The sequence below is a fragment of the Phoca vitulina genome, unplaced genomic scaffold (assembly GCF_004348235.1).
Source record: "Phoca vitulina isolate PV1807 unplaced genomic scaffold, GSC_HSeal_1.0 scaffold5, whole genome shotgun sequence".
NCBI classification, from domain to species: Eukaryota; Metazoa; Chordata; class Mammalia; order Carnivora; family Phocidae; genus Phoca; species Phoca vitulina.
Genome location: NW_022589708.1, coordinates 76,370,428 through 76,397,665, shown reverse-complemented (window position 1 = coordinate 76,397,665; position 27,238 = coordinate 76,370,428). Strand labels below are relative to the sequence as shown.

At 41.0% G+C, this 27,238-nt stretch overlaps 1 protein-coding gene across 3 annotated transcripts in view; it reads left to right on the top strand.

Moving 5' to 3' along the window:
* SGCG (sarcoglycan gamma) overlaps positions 1–27,238 on the top strand; it is a 130,044-nt gene that overhangs the window by 22,839 nt on the left and 79,967 nt on the right. The gene's annotated exons all lie outside the window — the stretch shown is intronic.

Below are 27,238 nucleotides of genomic sequence, written 5' to 3'. Positions count from 1 at the left end.
ATTTGCGTTACATTTTGTCCATAGCTCTGTTACAGACATTAAAAAATAGATTGAAATTAATGAGAGCAAGAGTCCCAGTCGTTTGATAAATTGGGAATAAGCAAAAAAAGAGCAAAGTACCAACTTTGGCTTCCCCCTATTTTTGAAGTAAAAAAGGAAAGAATAGTTCTCTCCTAAAATCTGGAAAACAAAGTGTTGCTCAAAATCTGTATCAAAAAGTCAATATAGAGTACAAGGTAAACATGTGCCAACACTTAGGCCTACTAAAGTTGTCAGCGCTTTCCTTGTATTTCCTAATATGGAGCAATGGGAAAACAAGTTTAAAGGGAGGCTCAGAAAAAGATAATAAGGGAAAATAGAACTCAACTGGCTGGAAGATTCGCCAGCAGGATGGAGTAACTCACTAGTACAAAATGTACTGTTTAGCTGTTACTTAGTTTCTTGGAAACATTTTGTAGAAATAAGTACAAAGAGGCACACTCAGAGTTTCAAGGCTAATGGTTCAAGTTGGTGTTAGTTTTATAGGTTCTAGAATTTAAGGTTTTCTTTCAAAGCCAAATGAAAAGTAGTATTTCAGCATATTTAAATGTCAAATTCCAAGGACTGACAAATCCAAGTTTCCAGAAGAGGATGGCTAAGCTTGCGGTTGCACGTGCCAAGGGCAGGCCACCCCAAAATGTAAGAGTCACTTAAGAAACAGCCAGTGAAAAAACAATCTGACCCCCCACTCCCCTGCATTTGTCTCCTGAAAGCAAAAAATCAGTCTCCCGTGTGAAAGGTGCCCTCCTTGTAGCAGGAGATAAGGAGACCTCCTTATCACCAGAGGTGGGGAATTGAGAGCCAAGAAGTCTATATAAACAACCCTTGTTACGTTTTACTAATTTACTCCCCCAGCCCAAATTCTGTTTAGAATTCCTTACTAATGGAAGCTCCCAAAGTTAAGTTTTCTTTGTCCTGTCAATTCCTCACAGACTTATGGTCCCTTTCTCTAAAAAGTATAAAAACTGCCTGCCTGGGTTGTTTCTTTATTTTTCTTAAAGATTTTATTTATTCATTTGACACAGAGAGAGAGAGAGAGCACAAGCAGGGGGAGTGGCAGAGGGAGAAGCAGGCTCTCCGCTGAGCAGGGAGCCAGAAGCGGGGCTCGATCCCAGGACCCTGGGAGCAGACAACTTAACTGACTGAGCTACCCAGGCGCCCTGGGATGTTTCTTTAGGTCTTCACCTCATTATTGGGCCTCCGTGTGCATATAGTAAACCTTGGGCTTTGTTTTGTTTTCTCTGTTAATCTGTCTCATGTCAATTTAATTCTTAAACCACCTGGAAGACCTTAAAGGGTGGAAGGAAAAATGTTTCCTCCCCTACACAATTAAAATGCTGAAAATAAAATGGCTCCATATTGTCCTTTAAAATGCACACTTTCTAGTTATTGCATTGCTGTTGACTATGAAAATCAAATAGTAATTGTAAATTATGAACAGGTGTCCATTTAGTTTAATTTTGCATATTGTGTAGGACCTGTGGTTCTCCCTTTGCTACCTCTTCTGCTTGGCTTCTCACAGACCCTTGCTTCTTTTCAAATGAGCCCAGCCCGGCTAAGGGCTAAGCCCACCATTGGTATGGTTTCCTCATAGGAGGGAAAACACTACAATCCCAAAGATGATTTTGCTACTTGCCCATTCTTCAGAACCTGCCTCTACCCCTCTGTCCTTCCCTCCCCTTTCTCCCACATCCCCCACAAAGAGCATCCGCCTAGCTTTGTGCTCCTCTGGACCTACAAAGAGGCCAGATATTTCCATGCTGTCCCCATGAGTGTTGTGGTTTTCCTCATCCACTGGACTTGCCATTTCAGACTGCAACTAACTTCATTTTCAATTTTATATCTGATTATGCCCTAGCAAAATCTTTGGGAAAATTGATATAGGAGTATTTAGTAATTAGTGGATTTACAAAAGTCTCAAGACTTCTCTCAAAATCCCTCAAAATATCGAAGTCTGCTTGACGTGGGTATGACCGGTGTGCAGCACACCATTGCTGAAAAAGGAGCTGGGGATGGCAGGAGAGTTTGTTTATGCCCAAAGGATGTGTGCTTCCTCCTAAAGCCGTGGGGTGCCTTTGAGCATTTACAACAGAAAAGCAGTGGGGACAGATTTATTCTTTGGGACACTTACTCTGGTTGCCATGGAGAATGGATTGGGGGCGTGGGGGAGGGAGAGGGAGGAGTTATGGAAAGTCCAGAGACAGCTTCTGCTGAGGACTGAGGAATGAAGGGAGAAGCAGCAGGAAGAAGCCATTGCTGTAGAGATGGGTATCTTGAAACCTAGCCTCACCTTTGTGACCATTTCAACTCTCTTTTGCACATTCCCGATTGGTTTCACTTGTGAAAGGTCCCGGAAAAGCATAGTATCAATGGCAAGGCAGTGACTACAGATGCAGGCTGTGGAGTCAGAGTGCCACTTTCCAGTTGTATGACCTTGTTTGTGTGAATTGCTTAACTACCCTCAGCCTCAGTTTCCTCATTTGTAAAACTAGGAATAATCAGTTTCTACCTCCTGATGTTATAATGAGTATCAAATTCAGCTCATACAAAACATGTAGGTGTCTGACTTCTTGGTAAACAGTAGCTCTCCTCATCCTCCCGCCCCCACGCCTCCTCATCATCACCACCAATGAGGAAATACATAATCTCTTACTCTCACCCCCACTGACAGGGAGGTCAGAGAGGAACCTCAGAATGGTGAGTATCAGGATTTCTAACTGCTTCTCCTGGACCCCCAGCAAGGCACCATGAGCCCTCTATAGAAGATACCAGACTGAAGCTGTTATTCCAGTAGGGAATATTCTCATGCACTCAGGGCTGCTGAGGAGGAAATGCACCTTCCAGAACACAAATAGAAAACTCTCCCTGATACTCTCATTAATTTACTGGAAATCCTTGGTGCCTTTAGTAGTTCTGAAGGAAAAAAACTCAACTGACTGGGTTTCCTATGGACATTTTCCTTTCATAAAACATTTTAGATCTTAATGAAAATTATATATAAAATATTCTAAAATGTTAATCTTGGTAAAATATAGAAGTCTGCTGTCCCTGTACTGGCCCACATTTGAATATCACTTTAAATCCTCACATTTCAATACTGAAGAAAGGTGTCTACAAAGATAGAAGTGAATCATGACCTTGAAGTTCTCTGAAACTTCTTAATGAACTGTCAAAGGAATTGGAAAATTGCATATACACCACATTTGATAAGAACCTTAATTAGGTCTACCTCAAGAATTCCTTTTTGCCCTAAATCTTTCATATGGAGACTTGTAACTAAAAAGAATCTCCTCTTGGTTGATATATTTAAGTAACTATTTTTTCTTAAAATTTGTCCTTAATTTTGTATGGTTATTTCTCAGAGTTCGCATTTAGTTAAATGCTATTTTTAGGGACTAGGCAAACTGAGGTTTTGAGAGGAAGGGGTTATAGAGCTGCTTTGCCTGAAATTTTCAGTTCAGTTATAGAACTCCAAAGACTAATGACATAGATGAGGGCTCTTTTATTCTGTTTGGTTAAATGCAGCTTCCATGTGTAACTTTAAGAATATTCTGAACTCTGGCTTCCTTTGTAAATAATGTTAAACTTAAGAGTCATGTCTAAGAGACTATGGACTCTGAAAAACAAACTGAGGGTTCTAGAGGGGAGGGGGGTGGGGGGATGGGTTAGCCTGGTGATGGGTATTAAGGAGGGCACGTTCTGCATGGAGCACTGGGTATTATATGCAAACAATGAATCATGGAACACTACATCAAAAACTAATGATGTAATGTATGGTGATTAACATAACATAATTTAAAAAAAAAAGATTCATGTCTATACTAGGATGGACTGAGGTCCCCCTGCCCCTCACAGGGCTGGCATAGGAACTGGCTACTAAATGCCTAGTAAGGGTTTGCATGTTTCTCTGGGGCATTGCCCACATCTCAACCCACATCTGTGTGTCTAACTTCTTCTCCCTCCCTAATCAGCTTCTCTCATTGCCTGACCTGTGCCTCTCAGAGAACATTCCCTTAATAAGTCACTTGTATGAGAATCCTCACCTCAGGTTCTACTCAGGGAACCTGACCTCAGATAGATGAAGTCGAGCAATGTTCTACTGAGAAATCCGTGGGCGTATCTGACTGTTCACTTGTTAAAATCCCAATCTTTCCAACAACAGTTGTTTAGATAGGCTTCCCCAGGAAACACTCTGAGCTGGAGATTTGTGTGTCACTTCATGCGAGAACATCTTCAGTAAAAACACGTGTAGGAAACCGAAGGCAGTCAAATTGGGCTGGACGATTGAATGGCAAGGTAGTTGTGACAGAGCTGGGATGGCCCTCAGAGTTGTCCTGGAATTGAGGACGGGGCCTGGGCCTTTTGCACCCTTGCTGTGATCAAACAGTGGATGTGGGACATACTGTAGGTGGGGCGGCTCAGTGCCATCAAAAGTAATTCTCATCATCCATTCTCACTCCTGGCAACTGGAAGAATGAGGGCCTTGGTTCTGGTGTGATCAGGGTGTCACACCACTGTTGTTCACCCTGGCCTCACTCAGATTACTTCATGTACCTAATTTGGGAATAGCCCGCCCTCCACCCAAGAGTCTAATCAATCTCTTGCCCTGAGGAAACCACTGAAGGAACATCATTGGGAAGAACTACAGGCTCCGTGGCTGCAGCTGGTCTCTGGATGGCAACTGATACTCACTGTCTCTCCTCCCACCCCCACCCCCAAGCACCCATTTGTTCCCACCTAATACCTTTGTCGGTCTACGTAGCCAACCTGGTGTGATGAGCCTGACGTTCAGCTCTGAGGGGTCTGAGCCATTGGTCATCATGCCCTTCTTTATCAACCTTTGTCTGGGCACTTGTCCATTTACTATCAAAATGGTCAAGGAATACCAAGAAATGCTCCATTGGACCTTCTGGGTGACAGACATTCTTCCCAGCCAGGAATGGTGCATCCTTTCCTTGTAACTACTGTCTTGATGTGAAGAGATGAAGTGAATGGATGGTAGCTTGAAGATTAATGGGATTCACGTTGCACTCCCTGGTAGAAGCATTTCCCACTGGGAACAGACTTCTAGATCCACAGAGCCTATAGTTTTGGGGATGGGAGGTACAGATTTCCCACCCAGGTCATTAAAAGTGATGGTAAGAATGACCACTCTGACTCTCACCATTGGTAGATGTGTTCTACCTATTGAGGATGCAGTGCCACAGTAGTTGTTAATAAGGGCTATACAGACTCCATCCTGAAGCATTACCCACCCTCACAAGGAATCTCCAAGCTGGGGCCTCAAAAGCAACCTCAAAATGCTGTCACACACCCTCCTCAAGCCAGTAGCTTCTGGGACATAGAATCGGTGATGAGAACAGTAGACCCACAGTCAAGTGCCAGTGCCTTTGCTGTGAAGTGGATGATTTGATTTATTGAAATGTCATGGAAAGTCCCATACCAATGGATCCAACATTTGTAAGTCCTCAGATGGTGATGCTGGCCACAGCCATGTAGACAAGAAAAGCCCATACCCAGCCTAGGTGTCAGTTCCAGTCACAAAAATATAATTGTCTTGCCATTGAGTGGCTGCTTGGGCATGTCAAGGGATGGTGCTAAATTCAAGTTCAGCATTGGTGTCTGTTGTTGGCAGTTTAGACACTCAGTAGTGGCAGTGGCTAGATCAGCCTTGCTGAGAGGGAGCCCTTGTTGGGCCCATGCATGGCCTCTATCCCAGCCACTATGGCCACTATGGGAGCACTGGTATGGGTGATGATGAGCTGGCTGGTGTCGGCTGGCAGAGTCATTCTGGTTATTTGGTGCCTTTTGCACAGTGGACAGTCTGGAGGATGTTAATGTGTGAAACAAAAGCCTTTGCCCTTTGTACTCTGGAGGTCCACCCACAAGCTCTTTCCCAGATCTCATTGTCCTCCCTCTTCCAGACTTCCCTTTCCAGGTTCTGATGAACCAGCCAAGCCATTCAGCTCCATCAATGAGATTGTATATATTCCAACCTCAGCCAATTTCTGTTTCCACAAAAAGTGGATGAGCAGATGCACCTGAAGCTTTGTGCTTTGGGAAGATTTCCTCTCAGCACCTTGACTGGGCTGTGGTCCACAGCAGGCCTTTTGTGGCTTGCATCAATATATTGAGCCAACCCACCCTGAAACCAAGTTTGGCCTTTTTCCTCCTCTGTAGGCTGGTCATGAGGGACACCCCTCAATGACCAGAGGACTGAGATAGGGGAGAGGTGGTGAGTGACATGGAACTATGAGTCACCTGTGTAAGTAACCTACTTGTGCCCTCTGCCTGGCCCTAACTTTCTAGGAGGAAGTTCTGACTTTCAGGAGATTGCTGCTGGCTCCTGACCTTGTTATGCCTTGGTGTCAGTCTAACAAAACTCAGGTCATGATGGGAAATGCTGGCCACATGGCCACTTGGTGTCTCATGGTCAAGTGCCTTATTTGCACGAAGGCCCAGTAGTATTTAGAGAAATGTTTTTCAGACGGCATATAATTCTCTGCCACAGATTGCATGGCCTTATTCCAAAACGCTAGAGGTCTGCATTGTGATTCTTCCACAGGCTTAGCCTTTCCTCAATTGCATGGCCTTGGGATTTGTTGGAGCAGGGCTGGCTGAGTCCTTGTTGTGTACACTTGTTCTGGTGTTGCTGGTGCCTCCTCCTGGGGATCAGGCCTCTCTTCAGTTAAGGGCTTCACGGTATGAAACTTGAGCAAAGAGTTGTGATTTTTATAGGGGTTAGTGGCCCTCAGCCTCCTGATCATCCATCCTTGATGTCTCTTGTTGCATAGATGGAGAGAACTCTCTTGGTGGTTGCCCATCTATCTTCATCCTCTTCAACAACTAGTCTGGCATGTCTGGCTTTGTCTTTCATTATATAAGCCATTATTTTCTCCAAGCTTTTGAGAGCCAACCTAGCAGTGTATTAATGCCATCTTCCAAGACCATGGTGTTAAATTCTGTATCATTGCAGGATGCTCTAATACCAAATGTTTTTCCTTGCCCACTTTGTATCTTCCTTGATCCATCCCCCCGGGACTCAGTTCCAGTTACGCTGTCACTTGCTGACACCTGCTGGGTAGGGACTTCTGGCCCTTTGGATATAGTCCCTTTGTTCCCTTATCAGGTCCTGTCTTTCCCTACCTGGTTATGTGGTGATTTAATCCCAACTATGTGGTCAGCTGGCCAGGAGAGAACAGGCGGGTGGCAGATTGTCACATCATCTTCAAGTGGGAGGGAGGGATGGGCCACTCTGCAGACCCAGACATTCCAGGGGCACCTGGAGTTTCCAGGTTCTTAAGTGTATTGGTCCAGATGTCTCATTCCAAGTCTCACAGCTCCACTCCCACCCTGCTGGGGCCCTGGTTCTGACAGAGCAGCCTTGCCCAGGTTGAGAATTCATTCTTTGGTGCTCCTCGACTCTTAGGAAGGCTGGATCCTCTGCTCACTCTACCCTTCAGTTACAGGAAGTGGGAGTCTCTTCATCAGCTGCCAGAGAGGTCCTCTGATTTTTACAGTTCGCCTGGCACCACCTCAGTCTCTCATTGTCTTTCTCCAGTGCCTTGAAGAAGAGCATCAATTCCATGGTCCTTATGATGATTGACTTGTCTGAAACCCTCCAATCCCTTATGCATTGCACTGCTAGTAAGTTTCCTCCCACTGATGTTCCATCCCGTTCAGCACCAGGGGCAGTTTTAACAGTGATGCCACCACTGTGTGCCCTGGTATAGCCAGTATTCCACAAACTGCCAGAAACAGGGTCCTGGTTGCCAGTGATTGACAGGTGATTCAGCTCCAAAATACCATTTTAGATTTGCTTCCCCAGACTAGTTCTGGCCACCAACTCTGCTACCTGTGTTTTGACAGGGATTCGGGGACAGGGACAGGAGACTGAGATTTGCATAGAGGAAGTTCATTAGGAAGTGCTTTTAGGAAGAATAGCTCTATGGGAGTGGGGGAAGCAGGAATGGGCAGAGGAAGAAGCTCAACTGTGATGTAGTAAAAACAGAAACCTCCGTGATCCCATAGGACTGGCTGGGGAGAGACGAGGGGTGGAGGTGCTCTCTGGAGTCAGACTGACCCTTCAGAGAAGACATGAATCTTCAAAGGCAGGGGCCAAGCCCTCATGCCCCTAGACTGACCAGTCCTTAGCTGCCCTGCGAGGGGCAACGCTTCGGGTGAGTCCGCCCTCATCAGCCAAAGACAGTCCCAGGGCAGGGACTCAGGTGTGTGCTGTGAGCAGGAAGCCGTCCTGGTGGCTGGGACAATGAGTTTCTTGGTGATGAGGCGAGGTCTGCATGGCACATTACAGCATCTGCTAGAGTAATCTTCAGGTTTTCTGTTTTTATGATTATCTGATTTGGGCATGAATTCTTAGAAAATAATTTTCTTTCTCTACTTGTTTTACTTTTATAGGTATGACCAAAGTGTAATCCAGTAGAACAATTTAAAACTAGCATTTAATGGAGAATTAATCTTTGTATTATATTCATCCATTCAATCATCAGATATTGGCAGTGTTCTAGGCAGTGAGACTGGCAAAGAACTCATAAAGGGGGGAAAAAATCCTGCCCTTGTGGATATGGGACAAATGATATGGGAACATGAATGCAATATTGTTTGGATGTTGAGTAAGCTAGGAAACTGGAGACAGGAGAGAACAACTTGCGTTTCAGATTAATTTGCTTGGGTTCATAAGTAGAGGATTAAGTTAAAGCTACCACAGAACTGCCAGGATAATTCCACCTTAAATAGGGGCTAACTTCGACTAATTATCCCTTTACTCTCAATACAGACAAATTAAAGGTCATTATTATTTTGGTGATTACTTCGATTAAATCATATTCTGTTATCAAAACATTTTAAAGGAACAAAATCATAAATATTTCATGGAAAATACATAAATGAGTCATTCATATAATAATTTTAATAAATAGGTATTTGAGTTTTGATTGATTCTATTAATAATATAGAGCTTTTCTGATATGGGTTGCATCTATACAACCATATTCCATATTATGGGTTGTATCTATAATAATAGTTTCCAGAACCTTGTCAAGGTGTGGCACCATCACATTCTATAAATACGTATTCTTCAAAATACTAGTGTGATCTGACTTTAAAGTCAAAAGACCATGAATTTTGTACTTAGTGTATAATAACAGCAAGTATAACACTCTGTGTTAATCATTTTTCTAGGAACGGTGCATTTTCCCTTTGGAGCTATGCTGGCAAATTTCAGGGAAATAAAGGCCTCTACATATGTAAGATTTATAAATATATATGGGGATAGGGGCGCCTGGGTGGCTCAGTCATTAAGCGTCTGCCTTCAGCTCAGGTCGTGATCCCGGGGTCCTGGGATCGAGCCCCGCATCGGGCTCCCTGCTCCGCGGGAAGCCTGCTTCTCCCTCTCCCACTCCCCCTGCTTGTGTTCCCTCTCTCACTGTGTCTCTCTCTGTCAAATAAATAAATAAATAAATCTTTAAAAAAAAAAAATATATATATATATGGGGATATATCAGAGTAAATGTTATAAGGTTAACTGGATTGATTGTGAATGTTAGGTGTCCAAAGGTATTAAAATGGTGTGTTTGGAATAATGATAGTAATCAGAGGCATAATAACATTTATGAAACTTATAATTCTCATGACATCAAATACCTGTAATTCACCAGTAAGCCTTACATTCCACCTGTTGTGAGAAAGACGCCAGTGGGTCCAGGCATTAGGTGATCCATAAGAACTCTGGGAATCTCAATTGTAAGCATTAGGGGACTTCGAAGGAAACTATTATATTACCCATGATATTAGGAAAGCATGTATAAGTTAAGACGCCAATAAACAGCCCAGTGAACACTTTCTATGTTAAAAAAAAAAAACTTTTTGAAAAACTGCATAATTAAACTCTATGTTTGGTGATCCTTTGGTGTTGATATAACATTAGGAAAATGCTATGCAATGAAATAGTCCACATATTTGTCGGTAGTTTCTGAGTGATTTGACAAAACACAAATTGAACAACAAGAACTGGCGGGAAGAAAAGATAACCATATATTGTTTCCTAAAAGACTACATATTAAATCAAAAAATAAATCCTCGTGTTCGTTTTGGACCATCAAAATCAAAGAAGTAAATATTTTAAAGACAAGGAGATAAACCACAATCAAATAATATCATACCCTTCTCCTCCACTTTCATTCAGGAGTCTTAATTGTAAGGAACTAAGAGTCTCCAAGTAAATCTTGTCCATGATTTCCCCAGAGCCTTTTTTTATTTATTTATTTATTTATTTATTTATTTATTTATTTGACAGAGAGAGACACAGCGAGAGAGGGATCACAAGCAGGGGGAGTGGGAGAGGGAGAAGCAGGCTTCCCGCTGAGCAGGGAGCCCGATGCGGGGCTCGATCCCAGGACCCTGGGATCATGACCTGAGCCGAAGGCAGACACTTAACGACTGAGCCACCCAGGCGCCCCTGATTTCCCCAGAGCTTTAGTGGGGTCACAGATTGGAGTAGAATTTGGGGAAGAAATGCCACTGTGAAGAAGGAAGAGAAGATAAAACAGTAGGGGGAACTCCAATTTCCAGGGAGCAGGTGCAGAGGTTAGAAAGACATGTGGGTCTGTGGGCTGCATCTCACAGACAGAACCAGGTGACAAAGCCCCAAACCCCTCTCAGAAAGCTCTTCAAACATACTCCACCAGAAGTCAGAACGTGTCCTGAGACTAAGGTGATCAGGAGTCTCTGCTGTGAGCATAAGCCTGCTGGGCCAGGTGAATTGACCAGTTGACAGAATTGATCATCACGAAGTTTCTGTCCTAGAACTAAGTAAGGCATGTTTTTAGAACTCAGTCTGGTTTATATGAAAGCAAAAGGGATATACTTAAGATTCTATAGTTGAAAAGCAAAAGTAGAAGCAGTGCTTTTTTTTATTTTTTATTATGTTAATCACCATACATTACATCATTAGTTTTTGATGTAGTGTTCCATGATTCATTGTTTGTGTATAACACCCAGTGCTCCATGCAGAACGTGCCCTCTTTAATACCCATCACCAGGCTAACCCATTCTCCCACCCTCCTCCCCTCTAGAACCCTCAGTTTGTTTTTCAGAGTCCATCGTCTCTCATGGTTCATCTCCCCCTCCAATTTCCCCCCCTTCATTTTTCCCCTCCTGCTATCTTCTTCTTCTTCTTTTTTTTAACATATATTGTATTATTTGAGGAACAGTGCTTTTTGATTACTAATCTTCCTCCCAAATCCAACTCATTTATCTTATCAGGGTAGAACTTTATATGATCTTGACCCTTGAAATGCACTGTTCAGACACAAAGAGTGCTTATGATTAACATTGATGCTAGCAAATGAAGTCATACGCAGGATTGCTGAGATGTGAAATGAGGGAAGTGTCAGCCTATGAATTATGACATATGCATCCGTCATCTCATTATGCCAATGAAAGGGTCTGGAAAATAATGATGTGTAAATCCATCATTTCCCCCTTCTGTTTGATATGTTCCAGTTCTTTTCCTAGCTATTCACAGAATTTCTGTTGACATTGGTAGGATCTCAGTTAAAGAATGGGTAAGAGAGATAATAGGATGTCTGGATAAAGAGGGAATGGCTTACATTTGCAATCATAATGCTGTTTCCTAGACGTGGAAATCTATTCCACAAATACATTATAGATGAGAATACATTTTATTTGGCCTCCCTGCCTGCAACAGTTACATATAATGGAGTACCTGCTCCTTGGCAGGTACTACTCTAGGTGCTGGATACATGACAGTGAACAAAGTATCCTTCCTGCCCTCATGGAGGTAAGAGTCCAAAGAGGAATAGACAATACAAAGTAAACAAATAAAGGTATCCTTATCCACCCTGAGAAATACCATGAAAGAAATAACCAGGACTCAGTTGTAAATTAGGACAGGACACAAGATACACAGAAGTGGGGGTGCTCACAAAAGACCCTTTAAGCTAAGACAGAAGTGGCCGCCACGTGGTATGGACCAAATTGTCAGTCAGAAGGAAGAACATGTACAAAGGCTATGAAATAGAAAGAGCTTAGTCTGTTTCAGAGATGGAAGGAAACCAGTGTTGAGAAGGACAGAGTGGGATGAGATGGAACTGGGAAGGCTGGATGCACCAGTGGAGTGGAGCTTAGTATGAAGTGCAGCAGGAGGCCACTGAGTGACCTTCAACAGGGAGACGGGGTCGCTTTTGGGCTTCCAGCAGCTCCACAGTATAGCATTTTGTTAACATTTCCTTAGCTCTTGCTGCAGCTAACTACTAATTTGTCTCTCTGCACTTGATGTACATGCACTAAATCAGAGGTAAATGGTAGGTATAAACCATGCCAAGAAGGGGAGCATATTTGGTATCAAATAACACCTGGTTCCGGTTAAGAAACCAGGTCTCCAAATGTGGCAGTCTTTGTAATGATACTTGAATGCGCACACTTCTAATTGACATGAGTACTGTTCTTGCTTAATCACTATTCTATGTCTGATCTCTGCCAACTTCAATTTCTGGATGTTAATATTACTCCTTAGGCAAATACTATATAATGACACTGTAAAAGTCTCCAATTTCTGAGTTTATTTAATAAAAACAAGAACAAAACACTAAGAAAAGTATGTTTGAATTGCCCACCTTTATAAACCTCACACTGTTTTAAAATAAGCCTACATCGGAACTATGAAACAAAATGACATTTGAAGCCAGTTTTATTACCTAACATTTGTATGACCGTGGGTTTGAGGTTTTCTTTTTCCTTAGAGTCATTCGTTCATTTAAATAAGTTTCTTCCCCATTTAGGTCTCTTAGCTACTTGAAGAGCATTTATTCTCTTGGTTTGGTGTATTTTGTAAAGAATTTTTTTTTAAATGGCAGAGTTTGCCATTTTATTTTAAAAGTCAATCCTATTGTAAAGAAGAGAGAACAATCTGATGACGTTTCTAATCTGTGTGTGTTTGTGTGTGTGTGTATTTATAATATGGGAATATGGGCATAAATGATTGTGACTTTGGATGAAATTGATCATTATAATCCACGTACTTTGCTGTATTTAGGTGTCCAATGCTGAGCAGCTTGACTAAAATATAAAGCAGATCTATTCTTCAAGTTATGTTGTAGTCATAGTTGGGATGAGTATGGTAAATTTATTACTAACTTTAGTATTATCAAAAGAATATATATATCAAAAGATAGATTTGTAAAAATTCTGTAAATCTGAAAAAATAGAGAAAAATATTTGGGAAATGCAATTTTCAATGAAAAAAGTAGAGTATGGGGGAAATTATTATTAACAATTTTTAAATTTTACTTTTTTCTATGCATGTACATTTTAATATGTATTTCTTTTTCATTTGACACTCTATCATTAGCATTTCCCTAGGATATTGTTTTGCTTCCAAGCAGTTAATTCTGTCATACTGTAAGAATCCAATGAATTCATTATGCTTCATCATTTATTTAGTGTCTAGTTTTTCACCATGATAGATACTGCTACAATACATAATCCTGAAACATACATCTTCATTTTAGTTCCTAATTGTTTCTTTCTTGGACTAAGTTTCCAGAATTGAAATTACTGTGTTTGAGGTCCTTGGTACATAGTGCCAAGTACCTGTCTAGAAGGATTACGTTCACTTTCAAGCTCACCAGCAGAGGGGTACCATGTTCGTTTTTCAAACACTTTGCCGATATTGGCTACTAATCACTTTTTAAATCTCCCTTAGTCTTTGCAAACTGCTCCAGCACTTGTGTTTATCTGCATTCCGTTGGTTTACAGTGAAGCTGAACTTTTTACTGTGGGTATTATTGGTCATTTATGTTTCCTTGGTGTAAGTGCATGGCTTTGCTCAAGTGTTACTGGATTATTTGTATTTTTAAAGGTATCAACCTTGCCTTATCTTTAAGACAAATGTTTTCCCCAATTTATTATGAGCCATTGAATTTTTCTTGGGGCAGACTCCTCCCCATTACTCTTTGTTTTCCTAAATGTTTGCACCTAGTCAGAGTGATGTGAGTTATGATGCAAACAGGGAGGCTGGAAATAGTGAGAATTAGCTAATTAACATAGGAATTAGCTATCTTTTGGAAGTCTGAAAGCAAATGGAGGGAGAACTTTTCCGTCCCATGGTTCGCAGTGCTAGCATGACCTAGTCCCCTTTAACTGATAAGCACACTAACTTCCTCCTTCCCTGGAAGAGTGGTCCATATATACTGGATAGCTCTTATTTCTCACTTTCCATTTATTCATTTATCACCTCTGTATGGGGGCTTGTTTTAGACTCTATTCTCCTTTCTCTATTTGTCCTTTTGTCATGATCTCATTTTTCATACTGAAGCACAAAACTATGCTTTTTATCCAGTAAGTCCCACTCTCTATACATCCATTTGTCCAGTGCATACTCAGCAATTGCCTGTTATGTGCACATAACTCCTACTGGCCATATATACTCTTGCAGTTGACTACTCTTGTGAGTTGCCTTGTCATTTTAATGGATGATGTAACATGATAGCACCTGCTGCGTAATAAGAAATTATACTGCTTGGACATCAGAGCTACATTCTATGATATGAAAGGCAGTTTTGAGACTGTCAAAAATAATTTTCCTGCAGTTTTTCGATTGACATGATGGGTGATATTAGAGGTTTGGAAAGCCCGCAGTCAGCCTGCCCTGTGGCCTGGCAGGACCTAACTCAAAGCAGAGCTCTATCCCTAACACTCAGATGAATCTCCCTGGGAGAAAAGAAGATGGCTGGGTAGCTGTGCCCATTGGACCTCCTCCACCCCTTGCCTTGTGGTTATGGCAGGAAAACATAATCTGAATCATCTGTGTGTGTCTGAGTGAGTGTGATCATCAAGCCTCAATCCCAGTCCTCTTAACGTATTTCAAAGACTTTGGTTTTTGTTTTACCCATCATTGTGTAATGCACTTATAATTTTACTATATTATCAACAGAGCAAAGAATTTGTATGAAACAACTCCAGTGGCATTTCTTCATACTTCCTTGTGAACTAGTAGGTTATCAGATTTTGCAACTGTTACATGTATGCTTGTAAAGCATAAGCACTTCCCAGTTGGGCTCTCTATATGTCCGTTTAAACACATTTCAATTGTATTGTCCAAGTTTCATATAACGCCACTCATTTTAGAGGGCTTGATCTATCAATAGACGTATGCTAAAATCTTCCACTATGATAATGGCTTGCTTCATTATTTTTTGAACTTATTTAGTTTTTATTTCATGTATACAGATAAATAGATATACATGAAGGTAGGATTATCAGGATGTTTGTTAGATGCATACAAGTCTAGCATTTCTACAGCCTCCTCGTGAATATAATTTTATATGTGTAGTGTTACAGCAATACCCCACCATAATGTGCCTATAATTATGGGAGTTCAGATATAACATAAATGGTGGATGGTGACTGTCCTCTGCTCCTGCCTCATTGTTGAGGGGTAGCTGAAGTTTTCATCTCCTTTGGGGTAAAAGGATGGGTGGTGTTATGTGTGTTGGGCTGGGAATAAGCAACACCAGTAAATGGGGCCCTTATCACCAATAATCTAGATTACTCTTCCAAGAATGGTTTAACTGGGAGATTCTTGGAATCACTGCTCCTTCCTCCTTCCCTTCCTTCTTGGAATCACTGTGCAGGCCCGAGGGCTCAGGATCATTCCCAACAGGTGCCCTACCAAGAAGTGCTAGCTGGAAAAAGGATGGATTTGAACTCTCTGCCAGACTCTCCTATATAGAGGCCCTCACTGGGATGAGTTAATTAATTTTGCAGCATGACCACGTTTACAAGGTTGAACCTGGGACCCATACTTGTCATGAGGCTTCTTTGTTTTTGATGTTCTCTGGATTCAGAATTATTTAATACATTTCAATTAATTTATCCAGCTCAGGAGTCAGTATCTATTTTCAGCCTAATTTATCTTCAATTAGAGAAAATTCTTCACAGTTACCCTTTAATCATTGTCTTTCCTATATTTTCTCCTGTTACTCCCCTGGAGCTCCAGTGGGACACATTTAGACCATCTCTTCCTTCAGATTTCCCTTCACATTTCCCGTATCTTTACCACGCTGTCATGTTTTCTAAGATTTATCTTCTTACATATCTGTTGGATAAATATAAGATATAGACTTTATATGTCTGAAAACTTCAAGCTATATAACTCATTTTTGAATTTTAAAATAGAACTGAATTTCTCATTTCTAAAGGGTCTGTTTAGTTGTTTTCAAATCTACTTTTAGAAAAAAAATCATTTTGGCTCCTTTTCAACATCATCTATGTATTTATGATTTCTATGTCTCAAACTCCTGGCAATAGCCTATCCAAATTAGGCATGTCCATAAATGACCCTTGAAATTAAGAATGTCACTTAACAACATCTATTTAGTAGACACAGTGCTCAATTCACTATATTATATCCCATGACAAGAATCAAAGAATATAGAAGACAGAATTCTTATCCATAAGGTGGTTTTATTTTAATAATAAATAGGGAACCATGAATTCAAAGCATATAAAAACTGGTATTCATGCAAAAATGTATTATACTTCATGTCTGAATCCCTATTAAAATTTTGATAACTATATTTGAGAGAAGCATTTAAAACCAACCAAAATTAAGTGCACCACCAACAACTTTGAGAGATGGTTAACAGGGAAAGAAGTATAAATTTTTAATGATAACATAAATTATTTTTTTAAAGAAAGTTTATTTTATTTATTTATTTGACAGAGAGAGAGAGAGCACAAGCAGGGGGAGCAGCAGGCAGAGTAAGAGAGAGAAGCAGGTTCCCTGCAGAGCAATGAGCCCAATGTGGGGCTCTATCCCAGGGCCCCAGGATCATGACTTGAGCCAAAGGCAGACGCTTAACTGACTGAGCCACCCAGGTGCCCCAATAACATAAATTATTTTTAAAAATAAAGGGGTCTCTAAAGGTAATTTTTATTCAGCATATAGTAAAACTCAAAATTCTTTATCTTGGAATACAGATTTTAAGTTCTAAGATAAAGCATTATTTCATTAATTTTTTGGTAAAGGGCTTATAAATAGATTGCAAAGTACTCTGCATTGTTCCAGCACAATTTCTTGCCAGCACGAATGCTGCTTTGCTGTTGTCTGATGTCAAAGTGCTGAAGAATTGGTATCCTTCCCAATGCTGATAATAATAAATATCTGAAGGAAGCTATCAGAACCAGATAGCCTCTGAAAGTCTCTTCTAGCAGAAACATAATACACAGTATCAAATAAAAATGAAAGACACCATGAACTATGAGGACTATAAGCTAATAACTTATTAACAAAATTGATTTTTTAGAAAAAAATTTAAATTGAGTGTTCCACCTAGTCATTTAAATCATACCTGTCTAGAGTAAAATCCTTGTTTTATGCAACGTAATCAACACTGAGAAATAGCAATAGCAGGTTAACCAAAATACTTAATGTGGGCAATCATAAAACATGGTAGAGTAAGAAATAAACTGGGGGGAAAAAACCAGATGTGGGAGCAGAAGTAATTGTAAGTAGCGCTCAAATCGGGAAGGACAAGAAAACAGGTCATTAGCTTCTGAAAGTGAGCCTGGAGTCAGTATGTTCAGCTGAGGAAATGGGATCCAGCCTCTTAGGCAGTTAGCAAAATAGGTGCACAAAAGTGGGATAACTCTTGGAGCACCTGGGTGGCTCAGTTGGTTAAGCATCCAACTCTTGGTTTTGGCTCAGGTCATGATTTCAGGGTCATGGGATCCAGCCCTGCATCAGGCTCTACACTCAGTGCTGGAGTCTGCTTGAGCTTCTCTCTCCCTGTCCCTCTGCCCATTCCCACCATGCACTCTCTCTCTTTCTGTCTCTAAAATAAATGAAATCTTTTTTAAAAAGTGGGGTAACTCATAAACTAGACAGACCACTTTCCCCAGTTTCCTCTTCCCCGGTTAGTGGGATGGGGAAAATTTTACAAGGAGCAGGTTGGGAAGATGAGGTCAGTTTTGGTTGGGACATGTGAAGTTTGAGATTTCTAGTTGGGTATAGGAATCTTGAGTTCAAGGTGAGTCTGTGCTAAGAACTGGGGAGTCTTCATCTTAAAGATGCATTCAAGGGGCACCTGGGTGGCTCAGTCAGTTAAGCGTCCAGCTGTTGGTTTCAGCTCAGGTCATGATCTCATGGGTGGTGAGATTGAACCCTAAGTCAGGCTCCCCACTGAGCTTCTCTCCGTCTGCCCCTACCCGCACTTGTGTTCTCTCTGTCTCTCTGTCCCTCCCTCCATCTCTTTCTCTCCCTAAAGTAAATAAATAAATCTTAAAAAAAAAAAAAAAGATGCATCCACAACTGGGGGTAAATGCAAATGAAGAGAAGTAGTCTAAGGGCTGAGTCTGAGGCTGGGAGATGAGGAGGAAGCAGCAAATGAGAATAAGAAGCAATCGCCATTGCAAGTAGCGTTTCTGGAAACCTAGTGGAAGTGGAGGCAATGACTATTTGGCATGTGCTGACCCTACGTCATGTGAATGCACACTTTGCTTAGCAACATGGAGGTCACTGGGGAGCTTGCAAAAGCAAGTTCAGTGGGTGGTAGGTGTGAAAGCCTGTCTGGAATTGACTTCTAGAGAGAAGGAAGATGCATAGATAGAGAGACAGTGGGTAGAGTCAACCCACTCAAGGAGTTTTGCTGGAAGGAGGAGTGGAGAAATGGAGCCGGGGCTGTAAATATTTGTGAGTTTCTGCTGTCTGCCAGGGCATATGGTGGTAAAAGCAGAATTGCTATCCCCAGGAGTCACGGACTGTTTTTCTAGTCTTACATAGTTTGTCTTTGTTAATATTCTTTCAGTAATAAAATCCTAGAGATCTCATATTTATATATTACTAGTCCTCTTTCTAATAGGTCTTTTCTGAAAATGCTTTAACAGTAAAGACAACAGTTTTATTTCTATCTACTTAGCATGGATCCCCTTTGGAATTAGCTCCTCATCCACAGTCATTGTTTAAGAAGAGTGTTAGACCAGGGGTGGAGCAAGATGGCGGAGGAGTAGGAGACCTAAATTTCATCTGGTCCCAGGAATTCAGCTGGATAGGGATCAAACCATTCTGAACACCTACAAACTCAATAGGAGATCGAAGAAAAGAATAGCAACAACACTCTGAACAGAAAAGCGACCACTTTCTGAAAGGTAGGATGTGCGGAGAAGTGAATCCAAGGCGATATTCAGGAGGATAGATGGCGGGAGAGGGGGCCTCCGTTGGCCACCTCTGGCAAGTGATAGAGCCATGGAGCACAAAATCGGAACTTTTAGAAGTCGGCTCCGCTGAGGGACGTCACTCCAGTGGCTAAGTGGGGGGTGGAACCCTCGTGGGGACAGTGTGGTCTCGGGACCCTCGGGGTCAGAGAAAGACCAGGGGTGCCTGAGTGCGGCAGAGCTCCCAGGGGTGGGAGTGGGGAAGCCAGCTGCAGAGATGGAGCCGAGGAGCGGACTCTCAGCCCGGGGTTGCCATAAAATGTGTTCTGCGGCACCGTCAGGCCACTGCTCCTCCAGCAGGGACCCAACAACTGGCAGAGCCGGGGAGACTCCCCTTACTCCCCCAGGAGGAGCGGGGGCGCAGGAGCTCACCGCAGGGATCTGCTGGGTTTGGAGACTCCACATGGGTTGGGTGCCAGAGATAGAAATGCTCGGTCACAGGCTGGGTGAGCACGGAGTGCGGCCGGAGACCGGGGAGACAGGAGTGACTGACTGCTTTTCTCTGGGGGGCGCACTGAGGAGCAGGGCCCCAAGTTCTTGGCTCCTCCGGGGCGGAGATTGGGAGGCCGCCATTTTCACTCTCATCCTCCAAAGCTGTACGGAAAGCTTACAGGGAACAAAAGCTCCCGAGAGCAAACCCGAGCAGATTACTTAGCCTGGACCGGGCAAGGGTGGGGCAATTCTGCCTCCGGCAAAGACATTTGGGGACCACGGCAACAGGCCCCTTCCCCAGAAGATCAACAAGAACAGCCAGCCAAGACCAAGTTTATGGATCAACGAGAATGGCAGAACTCCAGCGCTGGGGGAATACTGGACATAGAATTCATGGCTTTTTTCCCATGATTCTTTAGTCTTTCAAAGTTAATTTTTCTTTAACTTTCTTTTTTTTTTAATTTTTCTTTTTCCCTTTTTCAACCAACATCTTATCATTGCTTTTTAAAAAAAATCATTTTTATTTTTCATTTTTATCAGCATATTCTATCCCTTCATAGTAGTTAACCTTATTTTTGGTTATATGTATATATATATATATATATATATATATATATATATATATATCATGTATATATAAGTTGTTCTCTCTTTAAAATTTTGGGATACAGATTCCTCTAACAGATCAAAATACACCCTAAATCTCTAGTGTATGGCTTTGTTCTAGTGTCCTGCCTGATCACATTCTCTCCCTTTTTTTTTTAAATCTTCTTCTTCTTTTTTCAACCAACTTCTTATCAATTCCTTTTATAAAATCTTTTATAATTTTCATCTTTACAGTCATATTCTACCCCCTCATTGTATTTACCCTTATTTTGTACATATATAAGTTTTTCTTTCTTTAAAATTTTGGGAGGCACTTTCCTCTAACAGACCAAAATACACCCAAAATCTAGTGTGTGGCACTGATCTATGCACCAGCCCAATAATATTCTGGGTTTTTTTGTCTGTTTGTTTTTATCTTTTTCTTTTTCCTTTTTTTTTTTTTCTTTTTTCTTTCTTTCCTTTCTTTTCCCCCAGTTTCAGGTCTCTTCTGATTTGTTTAGTGTATATTTTTCTGGGTTCACTGTTTCCCTGTTAGCATTTTGTTCTCTCATTCATCTATTCTCCTCTGAACAAAATGACAAGATAGAAAAATACCCTCAAAAAAAAGAAAAAGAGGCAGTACCAACTGCCAGGGACCTAATCAATACGGACATTAGTAAGATGTCAGAACTAGAGTTCAGAATGATGATTTTAAAGATACTAGCTGGGCTTGAAAAAAACATGGAAGATATTAGAGAAGCCCTTTCTGGAGAAATAAAAGAACTAAAATTTAACCAAGGCTATCAAAAACAAAAAGGCTATTAATGAGGTGCAATCAAAAATGGGGACGCTAACTGCTAGGATAAATGAGGCAGAAGAGAGAATCAGTGAGATAGAAGACCAAATGATGGAAAATAAAGAAGCTGAGAAAAAGAGAAACAACTACTGGATCACGAGGGCAGAATTCAAGAGATAGGTGATACCATAAGACGAAACAACATTAGAATAATTGGGATCCCAGAAGAAGAGAAAGAGGGGCAGAAGGTATATTGGAGCAAATTATAGCAGAGAACTTCCCTAATTTGGGGAAGGGAACAGGCATCAAAATCCAGGAGGCACAGAGAACTCCCCTCAAAATCAATAAAAATAAGTCAACACCCCGACATCTAATATTAAAACTTATGAGTCTCAGAGACAAAGAGAAAATCCTGAAAGCAGCTCAGGAGAAGAGATATGTAACCTACAATGGTAGAAACATTAGAATGACAATAGACCTATCCACAGAGACCTGGCAGGCCAGAAAGGACTGTCATGATATATTCAGAGCACTAAATGAGAAAAATATGCAGCCAAGAATACTATATCCAGCTAGGCTGTCATTGAAAATAGAAGGGGAGATAAAAAGCTTCCAGGACAAACAAAAACTAAAGGAATTTGCAAACACGAAACCAGCCCTACAAGAAATCTTGAAAGGGGTCCTCTAAGCAAAGAGAGAGCCTAAAAGTAACAGAGACCAGAAAGGAACACAGACAATATACGGTAACAGTCACCTTACCAATACAATGGCACTAAATTCATATCTTTCAATAGTATATGTATTGAATGTATATGGGCTAAATGCCCCAAACAAAAGACACAGGCTATCAGAATGGATTAAAAAACAAGACCCATCGATATGCTGTCAGCCAGAGACTCATTTTAGACCCAAAGACACCCCCAGATTGAAAGTGAGGGGGTGGAAAACCATTTACCATGCTAATGGACACCAAAAGAAAGCTGGGGTGGTAATCCTTATGTCAGACAAATTAGATTTTAAGCCAAAGACTGTATAATAAGAGATGAGGAAGGACACTATATCCTACTTAAAGGGTCTATCCAATAAGAAGATCTAACAATTGTTAATATCTATGCCCCTAACATGGGAGCAGCCGATTATATAAGGCAATTAATAACAAAAGCAAAGAAACACATTGACAACAATACAATAATAGTGGGGGACTTTAACAGCCCCCTCACTGAAATGGACAGATCGTCTAAACAAAAGATCAACAAGGAAATAAAGACTTTAAATGACACGCTGGACCAAATGGACTTCACAGACATATTCAGAACATTCCATCCCAAAGCAACGGAATACACATTCTTCTCTAGTGCCCATGGAACATTCTCCAGAATCGATCACATCCTAGGTCACAAATCAGGTCTCAACTGGTACCAAAAGATTGGGGTCATTCCCTGCCTATTTTCAGACCACAATGCTTTGAAACTAGAACTCAATCACAAGAGGAAAGTCGGAAAGAACTCAAATACATGGAGGCTAAAGAGCATCCTACTAAAGAATGAAGGGGTCAACCAGGAAATTAAAGAAGAATTTAAAAAATTCATGGAAACCAATGAAAATGAAAACACAGCTGTTCAAAATCTTTGGGATACAGCAAAGGAAGTCCTAAGAGGAAAGTATATAGCAATCCAAGCCTTTCTCAAGAAACAAGAAAGGTCTCAAATACACAACCTAACCCTACATCTAAAGGAGCTGGAGAAAGAACAGCAAATAAAGCCTAAACCCAGCAGGAGAAGAGAAATAATAAAGATCAGAGCAGAAATCAATGAAATAGAAACCAAAAGAACAGTAGAACAGATCAACGAAACTAGGAGCTGGTTCTTTGAAAGAATTAACAAGATTGATAAACCCCTGTCCAGACTTATCAAAAAGAAAAGAGAAATGACCCAAATCAACAAAATCATGAATAAAAGAGGAGAGATCACAACCAACACCAAAGAAATACAAACAATCTTAAGAACATATTATGAGCAACTCTATGCCAGCAAATTAGATAACGTGGAAGAAATGGATGCATTCCTAGAGATGTATCAACTACCAAAACTGAACCAGGAAGAAATAGAAAACCTGAACAGACCTATAACCACTAAGGAAATTGAAGCAGTCATCAAAAATCTCCCAACAAACAAAAGCCCAGGGCCAGATGACTTCCCAGGGGAATTCTACCAAACATTTAAAGAAGAATTAATACCTATTCTTCTGAAACTGTTCCAAAAAATAGAAATGGAAGGAAAACTTCCAAACTCATTTTATGAGGCCACCATTACCTTGATCCCAAAACCAGACAAAGACCCCATCAAAAAGGAGAATTACAGACCAATATCCTTGATGAACACGGATGCAAAAATTCTCACCAAAATACTAGCCAATAGGATCCAACAGTACATTAAAAGGATTATTAACCACAACCAATTGGGATTTATCCCTGGGCTGCAAGGTTGGTTCAACATCTGCAGATAAATCAACGTGATACAATACATTAATAAGAGAAACAACAAGAACCATACAATCCTCTCAATAGACGCAGAAAAAGCATTTAACAAAGTACAGCATCCTTTTTTGATCAAAACTCTTCAGAGTATAGGGATAGAGGGTACATACCACAATATCATAAAAGCCATCTGTGAAAAACCCACAGCGAATATCATTCTCAATGGGGAAAAACTGAGAGCTTTCCCCCTAAGGTCAGGAATGCAGCAGGGATGTCCATTATCACCACTGCTATTGAACATAGTATTAGAAGTCCTAGCCACAGCAATCAGACAATAAAAAGAAATAAAAGGCATCCAAATCAGCAAAGAAGAAGTCAAACTCTCACTCTAGGCAGATGATATGATACTTTATGTGGAAAAACCCAAAGACTCCACCCCAAAACTGCTAGAACTCATACAGGAATTCAGTAAAGTGGCAGGATATAAAATGAATGCACAGAAATCAGTGGCATTCCTATACACCAACAACAAGACAGAAGAAAGAGAAATTAAGGAGTTGATCCCATTTACAATTGCATCCAAAACCATAAGATACCTAGGAATAAATCTAACCAAAGAGGCAAAGAATCTGTACTCAGAAAACTATAAAATACTCATGAAAGAAATTGAGGAAGACATAAAGAAATGGAAAAATGTTCCATGCTCATGGATTGGAAGAACAAATATTGTGAAGATGTCAATGCTACCTAGAGCAATCTACACATTCAATGCAATTCCTGTCAAAATACCATCCACTTTTTTCAAAGAAATGGAACAAATAATCCTAAAATTTGTTTGGAACCAGAAAAGACCCCGAATAGCCAAAGGAATGTTGAAAAAGAAAAGCAAAGCTGGCAGCATCACAATTCCGGACTTCAAGCTCTATTACAAAGCTGTTATCATCAAGACAGTATGGTACTGGCACAAAAACAGACACATAGATCAATGGAACAGAATAGAGAGCCCAGAAATGGACCCTTAACTGTATGGTCAACTAATCTTTGACAAAGCAGGAAAGAATGTCCAGTGGAAAAAAGAAAGTCTCTTCAACATATGGTGTTGGGAAAACTGGACAGCCACATTCAGAAGAATGAAACTGGACCATTTCCTTAGACCACACACAAAAACTACTCAAAATGGTTGAAAAACCTAAATGTGAGACAGGAGTCCATCAAAATCCTAAAGGAGAACACAGGCAGCAACCTCTTCGACCTCAGCTGCAGCAACTTCTTCCTAGAAACATCGCCAAAGGCAAGGGAAGCAAGGGCAAAAATGAACTATTGGGACTTCATCAAGATAAAAAACTTTTGCACAGCAAAAGAAACAGTCAACAAAACCAAAAGACAACTGACAGAATGGGAGAAGATATTTGCAAATGACATATCAGATAAGGGGCTAGTATCCAAAATCTATAAAGAACTTATCAAACTCAACACCCAAAGAACAAATGATCCAATCAAGAAATGGGCAGAAGACATGAACAGACATTTTTCCAGAGAAGACGTCCAGATGGCCAAGAGACACATGAAAAAGTGCTCAACATCGCTCGGCATCAGGGAAATTCAAATCAAAACCTCAATGAGACACCACCTCACACCAGTCAGAATGGCTAAAATTAACAAGTCAGGAAATGACAGATGTGGTGGGGATGCGGAGAAAGGGGAACCCTCCTACACTGTTGGTGGGAATGCAAGTTGGTGCAGCCACTCTGGAAAACAGTATGGAGGTTCCTCAAAAAGTTGAAAATAGAGCTACCCTCAGACCCAATTGCACTAATGGGTATTTACCCCAAAGATACAAATGTAGTGATCCAAAGGGGTACATGCACCCCGATGTTTATAGCAGCAATGTCCACAATAGCCAAACTATGGGAGGAGCCAAGATGTCCATCAACAGATGAATGGATAAAGAAGTTGTGGTATATATATACAATGGAATATTATGCAGCCATCAAAAGGAATGAAATCTTGCCATTTGCAACGACATGGATGGAACTGCACGGTATTATGCTGAGCAAAATAAGTCAATCAGAGAAAGACATGTATCATATGACCTCACTGATATGAAGAATTCTTAATTTCAGGAAAGAAACTGAGGGTTGCTGGAGTGGTGGGGGGTGGGAGGGATGGGGTGGCTGTGTGATAGACATTGGCGAGGGTATGTGCTATGGTGAGTGCTGTGAATTGTGTAAGACTGTTGAATCACAGACCTGTACCTCTGAAACAAATAATACGTTATACGTTAAAAAGAAGAAGAAGAAGATAGCAGGAAGGGAAAAATGAAGGGGGGGGAATCGGAGGGGGAGACGAACCATGAGAGACTATGGACCCTGAGAAACAAACTATGGGTTCCAGAGGGGAGGGGCGTGGGGGGATGGGTTAGCCTGGTGATGGGTATTAAGGAGGGCACATACTGCATGGAGCACTGGGTTTTATACGCAAGCAATGAATCATGGAACACTACATCAAAAACTAATGATGTAATGTATGGTGATTAACATAACATAATAAAAAAGAAAAGTGTTAGACCACAACTACTAAATCTTTTCTTAATGGATTCAGTATGTTCATAAGTCATAGAATGTTTTATTTAGTCTGTAACTCAGAGGACTCACTCCATCTGTCTAGCCCCATTTGCTATCATTGTCCCTGGCAGGTAGATAGCTCAAGTAGTGTTTTTCAAATTCAATAGTTTGTTTTTCAATTTTTTCATTCACTCATTCACTTAAGGCCTCTATTATGTGCCTGTTATTTGTGAGTTACCCTATTTTAGGGACATAGCAATGAACAAGACTCACATAGAGTTTACATTCAAAGGAGGAGGAGTCAAAAAACAGGTGAATAATCAGAACAGATTCCCAGGACTGATGGGTATTAAGGAGGGCACGTACTGCATGGAGCGCTGGGTGTTATACGAAAACGATGAATCATGGATCATTGCATCAAAAACTAATGATGTATGGTGACTAACATAACATAATAAAATAAAATAAAATTTTAAAAAAAAACGGAGTTAAGGACTACCCTCATAACGGAATTGCTACTGGCTCTCCTGTAAGCCACAACAAAATTGTCTTAAATGGATATTAAGGCTTTTCCCATTTTATGTAAGTGTGAACAAAAGCTTTCTATGAAAGGGAGAATAATGACCTCCAAATATGTTCATGTCCTAATCCCTGGAAACTTATATGGTAAAAGGGATTTTGCAGTTGTGATTATGTTAAGGCCTTTGCGATGGGGGCATTGTCCTGGATTCCCCAGTGGGCCCGGTGTAATCACAAGGTCCTTATGAAGGGCAAGCAGCAGGGTTAGAGTCAGAGAAGGAGCTGAGGCAACATAAATAGAGGCTGTAGCCAAGGAGTGTGGGCAGCCTCCGGAAGCTGAAAAAAAGAAGGAACAGATTTTCCCTAGACCCTCCAGAAGGAATACAAACCTGCCCACACTTTGATTTTTAGCCCCCAAAGACCCATTTTTGGACTTCTGACCTCCAAAACTGTAAGATAATAAAACTGTGTTGGTTTAAGCCACGAGATTTGTGATAATATGTTACACCAGCAATAGGAAACTCTATGTAGGAATAGAAATATGTAGCAGTTGGAAACCCTGTGTACACACAT